Below are 10,807 nucleotides of genomic sequence, written 5' to 3' on the forward strand. Positions count from 1 at the left end.
TTGGGAGCTGGTCACTTCTGAGTTTCATATATATCTTTCACTCATAATTACTTATCACGGGAAGTTCTGAACTCAGAAGTGACCAGCTCCCAACGTCAGTGGCTTCATAGCTCAGTTGGTTGGAGCATCGCACCGGTATCGCGAGGTCGCGGGTTCAAATCCCGTTGAAGTCCTGAAAAAAATTTCAGGCTTCTCGACGCAATAGAAATTTGCGCTCATCACTGCGAGACAACATGGTTTCATTTGATATTTAATAAGTCCTCCAATATTCCTTCACTCTTTTATGATTCTCTCAGAACAGTCTCTAGCTTGCAGAAGTGTAAGACTAGATATGCCTTCAAGGGTAATTTTCATCGACCAAAAGTAAGGACCAACACTGGCAAATTTACCTTTGTATATGTTGCCTCTAAATTATGGGAAACGGTATGCCAACACACTTTTGAAACGGCTCTCTATTAGTAGCTTTAAAAAGCGGTATAAAAATCATCTCCTCAAATGTCAGTCATGGTTTAGAATTTCCAACTAAATTTCACTTTGTCAGTCATATTTATTATTGTCTTCTGACTTTTCTGTAAGTAATTTGTAATATAACATCTCCATTCCGTTTTCATAACACTTCTTGCCTTGTGAATTAGTTTAGTCTTAATTATTATTTGTTTCCTTCTGAACTACCTGTTGTAAAGCCTAGAACTAAAAACTAGATACCGCCTGCGGTCTAATTATGAAACATTGCTTGTAATCCCTAAGGAGACATTGAAGGCGATCGAGCCTTTTCCCATGCTGGACCAACAGTATGGAATGCTTTGCCATCTAGCCTTAGAAACTCTAGGAACATTGACTCTTTTAAAGTACGTTTGAAGACTCATCTTTTTAAGGAAGCTTTTAATTTGTAACTTTATATTCTTATTACTATTATTATTTTTGTTTTATTTATTGTATATATTTTTTTTCTTGTACATATTGTAAAGCGCTTTAGAATATTTTAATAGTTAACGCGCTATATTAAATGCAATAAATTATTATTATTAGTTACTCCAATTCAGTGGAGATAGGTCAAGATACCACGTAGCTCCCTAACCTAAAAGATAAAGATACTTTATTTAACGTTGAGTTTACCCATAGGTTAAAGTCCTACAATGATCACATTTTTATCCCACCAGGAAAAATTAAAAACGCCGTTTACCATTCGGAAATATCTGCATTGGTTCCGGAGATATTTCAATTTGAAAAATATGTAAAATATGCAAATGACAGGACTGATGACGTCATTGACTCAGCTCAACCCAATATAATTAAGAATTATTCCATGAGCGCGCGTTGGATATGAGATGATAGATAGCTAACGAGGCGCGTAGCGCCGAGTTGGCTATAATCATCTCATATCCAACAAGCGCGAGTGGAAGAATTGTTTTATTAAAAACGCCCCCAAAATATAGAAAACTAGCAAAAAACTAGACTACAATAAAAATAAAAAGGCCCAAAAAATCACGCATATGCTTGCCGTGTTTGTAAATCATGGTATAATGGCTCATAACCCATGATGGCTTAGCCAATTAAAACTCTCGAATTGCATTATCCAATGATCCAGTTTTTAATAACATCCAGTATACAATTATAGCTATCTCGGTCAATTTGCAGCAGAGACCATTGACACTTGGTTGCCTAATAGTTCTACAAGCAACACACGTACGGCTGTAAAGAAATTGATTCCCATGGCAACTCACTCTTTTCCAGTCCCCTCTGACCTGATTTCAATATTTGTGGTGATCTTAAGCTAGCAAAACATTTAACTAGGCCACAAACTCGGCCCAACATATTTATATGCTTGCAGGATTATGCAGATGAGGCACCATTGTCAATTAGTATCACCCAACTAGTGGACTAATGCAAATCCTGCATTTTAATTGCCTGCGCTACTAGAGGACTATTAGTAACAGTCCTCGGGTAGCGAAAAGCGTGACACTTTCTTTCGTTTTAACGTTTTAATCCCAAATAAATATTTTTTCAACTTGCATTTGCTAACTTTATTATTGCTTTTTTCTGTCTGACTAGTTGGGTGATACTAAAACAATTAAACACTTCATCCTCAAGGGCCACGGGTCAATAGCCTATTCGGCTTCGCCTCATGGGCTTTCGACCCGTAGTCCTTGCGGGCTACGGGTCTAATTGTTAAATATCAAAATAGAAAGCCAAGGGTGGCCTGCAAAGCCTCTAATATCAGGGAGGTCCGGAACCCAGTATGTTGCCATGGTAACAAAACTGGTATGCTCATATTGTGGAGCACCTCTTCTAGAATCTTACTGCAAGGAATCAAGCATTTCTGATATAAATTAGCTGAGATATATTTCTTCTTTATATTTGACCAAAATTCGGTTGAGTTTATGACGTCATCACTTGGCTCCTTTGCCTATTTAAAAAATTTGAATATCTCTGGAACAAAAGGAGATATTTGAAAATGGTAAACAGCATTCTTCGTTTCGTACACACTACATGTTTATGTCCTAAAATGGCTTAGATAGGAAAGATGAGAACTTCAACATAGTAGCACTTTAAGGAGGCTCCTAAGAGTTTCCGGGCCGCGCTAGTTGGGCACTAGTATGGCGCATTAGTGTTCTGATTTTTGTGACGTCAGCGAGACCAAATCTGTAAATTTAACTGCTAATTTTCTCGCGTTCCCTTCGGTAATTTTTTTTAAATTGCCTCAGTTCTAACCACGTACAGTTGCTATCAAATACCCTATGTTTCTTAAAATCTGGCAGAAGAATGACGAATTACAGAATATTGGCAAAACCGTCTGAACTACCTTGACTTTATACCACTTGCAGGAAAATGAAAGACAAATAAAGGCATTGTGCGGATAATTTTGCATCACTTTGCTTTAAAAAAAATACTAACTTCTTACGAACCGAGCGCGAGGGCCGTACTGGGGAATATTGGCCCGAGATCGTGGCAGTACGGACCGAGCGCAGCGAGGTCCATACAAAAACGACCGAGGGCCAATATTCCCCAGTACGGCTCGAGCTAGCTCGGTTAGTAAGTAGTTTATTATATGGCTTTTTAATTACCTTTTGCTTTGTTTTTGCAAGCCCGGAATCGGCCCGTGGGCATTAAGGGAGAATTATGGCCTTCAATTCAGTCACAATTAGCCAATCAGAGCGCACGTTATATCGTCTACAAACACAAGCCATATAATAAATGAATTTAATTACTTACAGTTTATGAATAATGATACCTCAAGCTAAAGACCTACATTTAGGGGAATTTCCAACTTTCAGTGTCCACTTTGTATCCGCGTATTTTATAAACCGGCAACTGGATCAATAAAATATTGGTACTACTAAAATCCTGTATTTGTGTGATTAAATTGTGCGATTTCTAAATGGGTGTAATAAAATGGTAATATGCCATTTTCGAAATATCAAATATTCAGCTTGATAGTGAGGCAGTAAGGACAAAAACAATACAAACATGAAAAGATTTGCATATCATCTACTTTCCTTTGTCTTTGTCCTCTAAACCGCTCTTTCAAGCTGAATTTTTTTTCACGAAAAAGGCCTATTGAATAAACCACTTTCGATATATCAAACTTCAGCTTGGCAGCGAGGCCTACAAGACACAAACAAAGGAAACTGAGTGAACATGTTTATTCATTTCTTTTGTTTGAGTCCTCTAAACCTCATTATCAAGCTGAAATTTAATATACCGAAAATGGTCTATTCAAGTCGAGTCGTGCAATTTTGAGTCTGAAATCATATGCATACTCGTGATTTCAAAATCGAACGAGTGCGCTGCTGCGTTCGTTCGATTTTGAAGTCACAAGCGAAGCTGAAGGCTGACCGTAGAATGACTAAGTCTACTAACTTCCGAAAACTAAAAAACCCTTGAAATCCCACAAAACAAATTTTGTCGGCAAAATAGCAATTTATGCTAATTTACAATTATCAGAAATTATTAAATTCTCAGCCTCGGATAATGCAATTCTCGTGCTCTGATTGGTTCACTCAATCTCCGTTATCAGCTCATATACCTTAGTTTGACCTTATATGGTAAATGATTGCGCTTAGCGTTGCTAAACTAAAAACGTTTACGCCAGAAAGCGAAATTTCTTTCGGTATAAAGCCAAAGAAAGACGTTTTTGTGGAAAGTTTGGATCACTTTCAAAGCTTAGAGATACGCGAAAAGGTAAGAAATGTTTTTGTGATGAGCCTGCGTCTGTCTGACCACGAGGTATTACACAACATCGCATCTTCATCAACTTTTTTCGATTTCGCTAGGATTTTCTCGCTTTTTTCGCTCGTATTTCGTACTTCTAAACTTTTGGAGTTTAAGGAATTTAATAAAACAAGTATTCCATTCGCGCTTGTTGGATATGAGAGTGGTTATAGCCAACTCGGCGCTACGCGCCTCGTTGGCTATTTACCATCTCATATCCAACGCGCGCTCATGGAATAATTGTTAATTATCCTGTTGTGCATCTTTACCGGGAAGGCCACGGTTTGAAAATCATTTGAATATTAAATTACTGAAAATATTATCACCTGCAAAATGATCCTAACCAAGAGAAGCAAACTTATTTTTAGGATGCCAGTGACTAAACGTCGAATGAAGTTCCTCGAGATAACTTGAACTTGACTCTCCGCGAGCGTAAACTGGGTTGCCTGTGGTACATGTTACACAAAAACAGAGGGCACTGAGTTGGGTGGTATTGAAGGCGCCGAAAATAAAAACGGCGAAAGAAAGAAAAACGACTAGAGATCCAATAGGTACTCCTGGTAATTCCTACAATGGAAGAAGCAGGCTAGGGAATCGAGCTCGAACGGGGCATTTTTCTCGTTGTCCCCGAAGCTGCTCAGTCCGGAAACGAAACTCTACTTATTTAAAGGGGTGCTAAAAACACCCGCCTTGTATATTAGCTACGTCATTCTGATGAGGCCCAGTAAGGCCGGAACAGCAGTACATGGCTGCTAATTGACCGGGTGAAATGGTTGTGCGCATGCGTGATGTGTTGGCCACACCGGGTTGGTGTAAGAACACGACTAAAAATTCCTGTCATCTTCATGAAAACTGCTCGCGTATCAAATTCCAACCCATGTATGCAAATTAGTTAATATTTACCCACAAAGCCAGAAAAAAACCTTTTCCAGCCAAATTTTTTATCGAAACAAACAACATATTTGCCATTCTTTTCTTTTAGATAAGCTTAAAGAAATACTGTTGACTTCCCAAATGAACTTCATTTTACGCAAGAATCCCTGTCGTCGTTATGTAAATTGCTTCCATATCAAATTTCAACCCACGCATACAAATATGCGAGTTTCGAATTGTGCAGCAACAAAAAAACAGAGTCGAGGTTCAGGAGAATACGTAACATTTATTTTATTCAAAACAAACGAAAATGCACATTATTCCCCTGAACCTCGACTCTTTTCTTTTGTTGCTGCACAATTCGAAATCTCCTATATTAGTTAATATTTACACAACGATGAATCCACAAAGGCGGAAAAATCTCACAAAAACACTTTTTCCAGCCAAAATTTTTATTGAAACAAACAATGTATTTGCTGTTAGAGGCAGAAAAACACCTTCCTATTTCGACCCGTGCGTGAAAACAAGCAACACACTCCGTCATTCTTGACTGAAGAGAATTAGTCAAATTTCCAACTGTTCTTTTTTTACCTGAAGACTGTGCAGAGTTGAGTACAAATAAATAAAATTATAAATAGCCAGGCAACAGAGATTCCTTCTCAGAGTTTGTTCATCCCCATATCCAAACAGAAAAGTTACCGGAGAATTTGCCATTTGGTTTCAGTGTTGTACATAACACCAGAGTAGTAGTAGTGGCATCCTCGTCTCGAAGAGGCGATGGTTAGCACTGGGGATTTGGGCAGGATCTTGTATGACTGTGTAGCCCGATCCTGGAGTGGCAGTCTCTGTTGCAGGTGGCGCAGACGTGCCTTGTGGAAACACGCGCAGACGCTGCGCGTTCTTTCCTCGTCGCTCTCTTGCACGTAGCCTGGACTCTAGCGTTCGTTTCCGCCTTTGAAACCCCCACTTTGACACTTTGCCGCCATGTATCTCGGTGATTGGCGATGTCCTCCCATGCACATGGATTAGTGCAGATCGCAAGTCTCGCTTGATGACGTCCTTGTAGCGCAGCAGCGGTCGACCCACGCGACGGACGCCCTCCCGCAGTTCTCCATAAAGGATTTCTCTTGGCAGGCAGTCAGGCTCCATGCGATGTGCATGGCCGAACCATCGAAGGCGTCGCTGAATGAGCAGTGATGGCATGATCAGTGAGCCAGCGCGCTCCAGGAACTCGGTGTTGGTGACTCGGTCCTGCCACCTGAAGGCAGCGGAGGTGGAATGCGTTGAGTCGCCGCTCTTTCTGCCATAGGTAGTCCACGACTCATTGCCATAAAGGAGAGTCAACAGGACACAAGTTGGCAGACGCACATCTTGGGCCTTTCGCTCAACAGGTCATTGCCCCACACTCGCTTGTTGAGTTTGGCCATGACAGCGGCTGCTTTGGCGAGCCTGCAGCTGATCTCAGCATCGAGCGAAGTCGAGCTTGACAGGGTGGAGCCTAAGTAGGTGAAGGTATCCACAACCTCCAGCTCCGTGTTGTCGATGGTGGTGACTGGGGGGGGGGGAGGGGGGACTCAGGACCTTGCGCCAGGATTTTGGTCTTCCTGAGGCTGATCGTTAGCCCAAACTCCTTGCAGGCGTGGGACAGCTTGTCTACCAGATGTTGGAGGCCCTCCTCGCTGTGGGATGTTAAAGCTGCGTCGTCTGCAAACAGTAGCTCCCGTATGAGCACCACATAGGCTTTGGTTTTGGTGCGGAGTCTGGCGATGTTGAAGAGTTTGCCGTCTGACCTAGTCCGGACCTAGACACCTTCTGTACAGTCTACAAAAAGGCATACTGGAGAAGCATCGAGAAGAAAAGCCCGAACAGGGATAGAGCAAGGACACAGCCCTGCTTTACTCCACTGCTGGCTGGGAAGGCATTGGAGGTGGCCCCATCGAAGCAGACCGTGCTCTGCATGCCCTGGTGAAAGGAGGTGATGATCGCCAGGAGCTTTGGAGGGCAGGCTCTCAACCCGCGGCCCAGGAAAAATAACGCATTTGTGGTACAAGGAGGGATTGGGGATAAAGTACTCCCAGAAAGCTCATTGCAAACTAACACTAAAAGGAGCTAGAAGATCCCAAACCACTCTGGCAAGAGGGACATAATCCCCAACCCTCTCCTGGGAGTCACGCTATTCTCTCACTAGAGAGGTCCTTGTACTATCCGATTGAGGCAGCCAAAGGAGAGGTCACAATCCCGGTCTCTAGCCAGGGGTTCATAATCTCCTAATTCTCTCAAGGGGTCAAGACACTTATATATCTTCCGTGCCGGTGCAATGTTCTACTAATTAGGCCATGGAGCCACCGGCCCAGTTGAGAGCACATCAATTTGTTGGGCTCAACAAGCGTCTTGTTATAACAGAACTAAGTTACATAGGACTGACAGAAGGGGTCACTCTTACGATCTCCGACAAAAAGTGTTGATATACTTTTTAAAACTTTTGGAATCAAAACAACAACCCGTTTTACATTTCTGACCACACATTTTTTCAGGAATTCTCGACTGAATTACTTATTCTCGCTCCTGGCTACCTTTTACTTAATGGGGATTTTGTCTTTCATATGGATGTTCTGAATGATGCTTCTGCAAATGCTTTTAAGGATCTATTAGAATCAGAGGGTCTCAAGCAACATGTAACTGACTCCACCCATCGTAGTGGACATACATCATGTAGATCTCATCATTGATCGACATGATTCTGTGTTATCGTCGTTTCAATCCCTCCGCGATCTTCCATCTGATCACTACGCAGTGTTATGTTCTGTTGCTTTTGCAAAGCCGACTGCCTCAAAATCACAGTTTAAACAACGCCGTCTAAGGGATATGGACTTGGTTGCTTTCAAAATCATCTTGACTAAATAATCATACACCTCCCATCCCAATAAACTCGCTGATCTCTATAACTCAGATCTCCAACAGTTGCTTGATAAGCATTCCCCAAAGCTTGAGCAAAACAAAACAAAAATAAACACTCTTTAGACTTCGTGGGACTCTTCTTTGGAGAGAGAGACTTGCGAGACGGGGATTTCCGGCGCTTCCCTTTGAATGACATCTCAACTTGTGCTTCACTGCATTTATTTCTTCGGATGCTGCAAATTTTTCTGAGTTCTCGCCCGCTCTAGAGTGAGTTACTTGACTTGCCTTGACCGTTTCAGTGGCTTTATCTGAGTCGAGGTCCCGCCTTCCAGGAAGCTTTTCACGAGCTCTGTCATCCTTCACACCAAGAATCAGTCGGTCGCGAACAAGTGATTCACGCAGCGTGCCGAAACCACATGTCTACGAGAGCTATATCAATGAAGTTATGTAACTATCAAGCGGTTCATCCGACAACTGTTCACGTTTAAAGAAAACATACCTTTCATAAGTCTCATTTCGTGCCGGTACACAACGCTCTTCGAACTTTTGGAGTACCTGGTCGATCTTCAGAGCGTCTGAAGACTTATCCCATTTTAAAATATCATACATGTCCATCCCTTCTTTGCCAATAACATTTAACAGCGAAGACACCCGAACTTCTATTGATTTCTTGTGAATACCAGCCGCTAACTAAAAAAAAAAGCCATGAATTCACGACGAAACGATTTCCAATTTTCCCCTTGATGCAAACGATCAGAAAGATTGAGTGGAGAAGGAATCTTGGCTGTAGTGCTGACAGCCCGGAGGGGGGGGGGGGGACTCCCATATGGAACAGACGGGGATGCTCGTCGGAAATTTTGAATTCAACCCCTAAAGGAGACCATCTGGGCGTGGCTCAAGCTTTTTGTGACCCCTAAAGGAGACTAATCTGGGCGTGGCTTAAGGAAACTTTGACCCCTAAAAACAAGTTAAAAAGAAAATTTGACTTCTGTTTCTCTTCGCGTAATTCTGTGTTTCTTCGCGGAACCCTAAACGAGACCTTGGCGGCTTAAAATATTGGCGCTTTGCCCGGAACACCCTAAGAGACCAAAATCCAAAATTTACACCCCTAAGCGAGACGACGAGCATCCCCGTCTGTTTTATATGGGAGTCCCCCCCCCCGCGGGGGGGTTGACAGCTGCCGTTGATGCAATGTAGATCGTCTACCAATTGCGAACGAAAAAAATACTGACTTCGAAGCTATGAAGTGATCCTCAAACTTCTGACACCATGTTACGATCTACGTAGGACACCGAGCAGAGTGCAAAGACTTCCAATCACAACATAACAACTTAAATTTAATGGCGTTAGTAAATGAAAAACTGCATGAGACTTCGCACGTGGTCCGAGTCACGTGACAATTATCATAACAATGTTCCAACACGTTCCTTGCGTTCTGCGACACGAGGTCTTCTACTTGTTCCCAAATCCGTCACCTCCACCTATGGGGACCGAGCTGCCTCAGTTGCCGCGCCTAAACTTTGCAACAATCTGCCAGCAAATATAAAAACTACGAGCGCTTTAAATTCTTTTAAAAGGAAGCTCAAAACTCATCTCTTTCAGGACGCATTCCTATAGCATTTCTTTTTAGAATTTGTTAGCATTCGTAGTATTTTTAGCATTATAGGATTTTGTATTTTTATAATAATATATTTTTTTTATATTGATTCTAATCTAAAGCCATGATGGATTTCTTTCTTATATTTGTAAACGCATTGAGGCAATGCATAATGCGTTCTAAAAACTGTAATTATTATCTGCAGTATACACGTATGGATGCTCTAATGTTAAAAGTACATAGGGCGCAAAGCGTAGCCTATGTCCTCTTACGGAACATAAGTCTCTATATAAAGGAGCGTTTTAAAATAATAAAATACATTCTATATATATATATATATATATCATAACAATAATAATCCTTAAAATCCTAAATCCTAAAATTCTAATTTAAATTTAAATTTAAAAATAAATAAATAAATAAAAAAATCCTTAAAATTTTCTAACACTCTATAATTTCTAAAGTTCGTAAGATTATTTGACGATGGCCTTGAAGGCCCGCGCTATGTTAAGCGAACTTGAGATAATAGCTTTCTGCATCCTTCTGAGAACCTCCCTTCCTCTAGCGCCCACAAGTTTCTTTATTGTTTTCTCTAAATCTTTAGACCAACCGCCTAGCACATCAATCACTACGTTGCACTGTTCCACGACATAGCCAGGGTACTGCTTCCTTAACTCCCAGCGCAGTGGAGCATACTTTTCCGTCTTCTCCCTCTCCTTTTTCCCACGGTTGTCTAACCAGGGGCAACTCATTTCAACTGCCCAGACTCGTTTCCTCCTGTGATCCACAAATCTGACGTCCACTCTGTTGGCCTTGACATAGCTTTGTTCGGCATACACTGGTACATCCCAGTAAGCTTGAGCTTCCGGAGATTCGTACACTGGTTTGGGTCCCACTAACGAGTACCATGGTGGTACTGAGTCCACTAGCTGCAGGTCTTTACACACCTCAAAGAACAACACCTTAAGTGCAGCGTTGTGTCGCTCCAAGTACTTGGACTGTGCTAAAGCAGGACATCCTGCAAGAACATGCGCAAGAGTTTCTGCAGCGCCTCCGCACAACCTACACGTGATCTCTCCTTGTGAAGTTCCTGTTTTGATCTTTGTATACACTCTAGTAGGGGTGAGCTGTTCGTAAAGCTCCAGTACCCCGGTAATCGTGTGGGTGGGTGCTGAGGGCCACTCCCGTAGCCAAGCAAAACACTCATCCATGCTCAGATCTTTGTCG

This window comes from Montipora foliosa, chromosome 3 (genome assembly GCF_036669935.1).
Source record: "Montipora foliosa isolate CH-2021 chromosome 3, ASM3666993v2, whole genome shotgun sequence".
NCBI lineage: Eukaryota > Metazoa > Cnidaria > Anthozoa > Scleractinia > Acroporidae > Montipora > Montipora foliosa.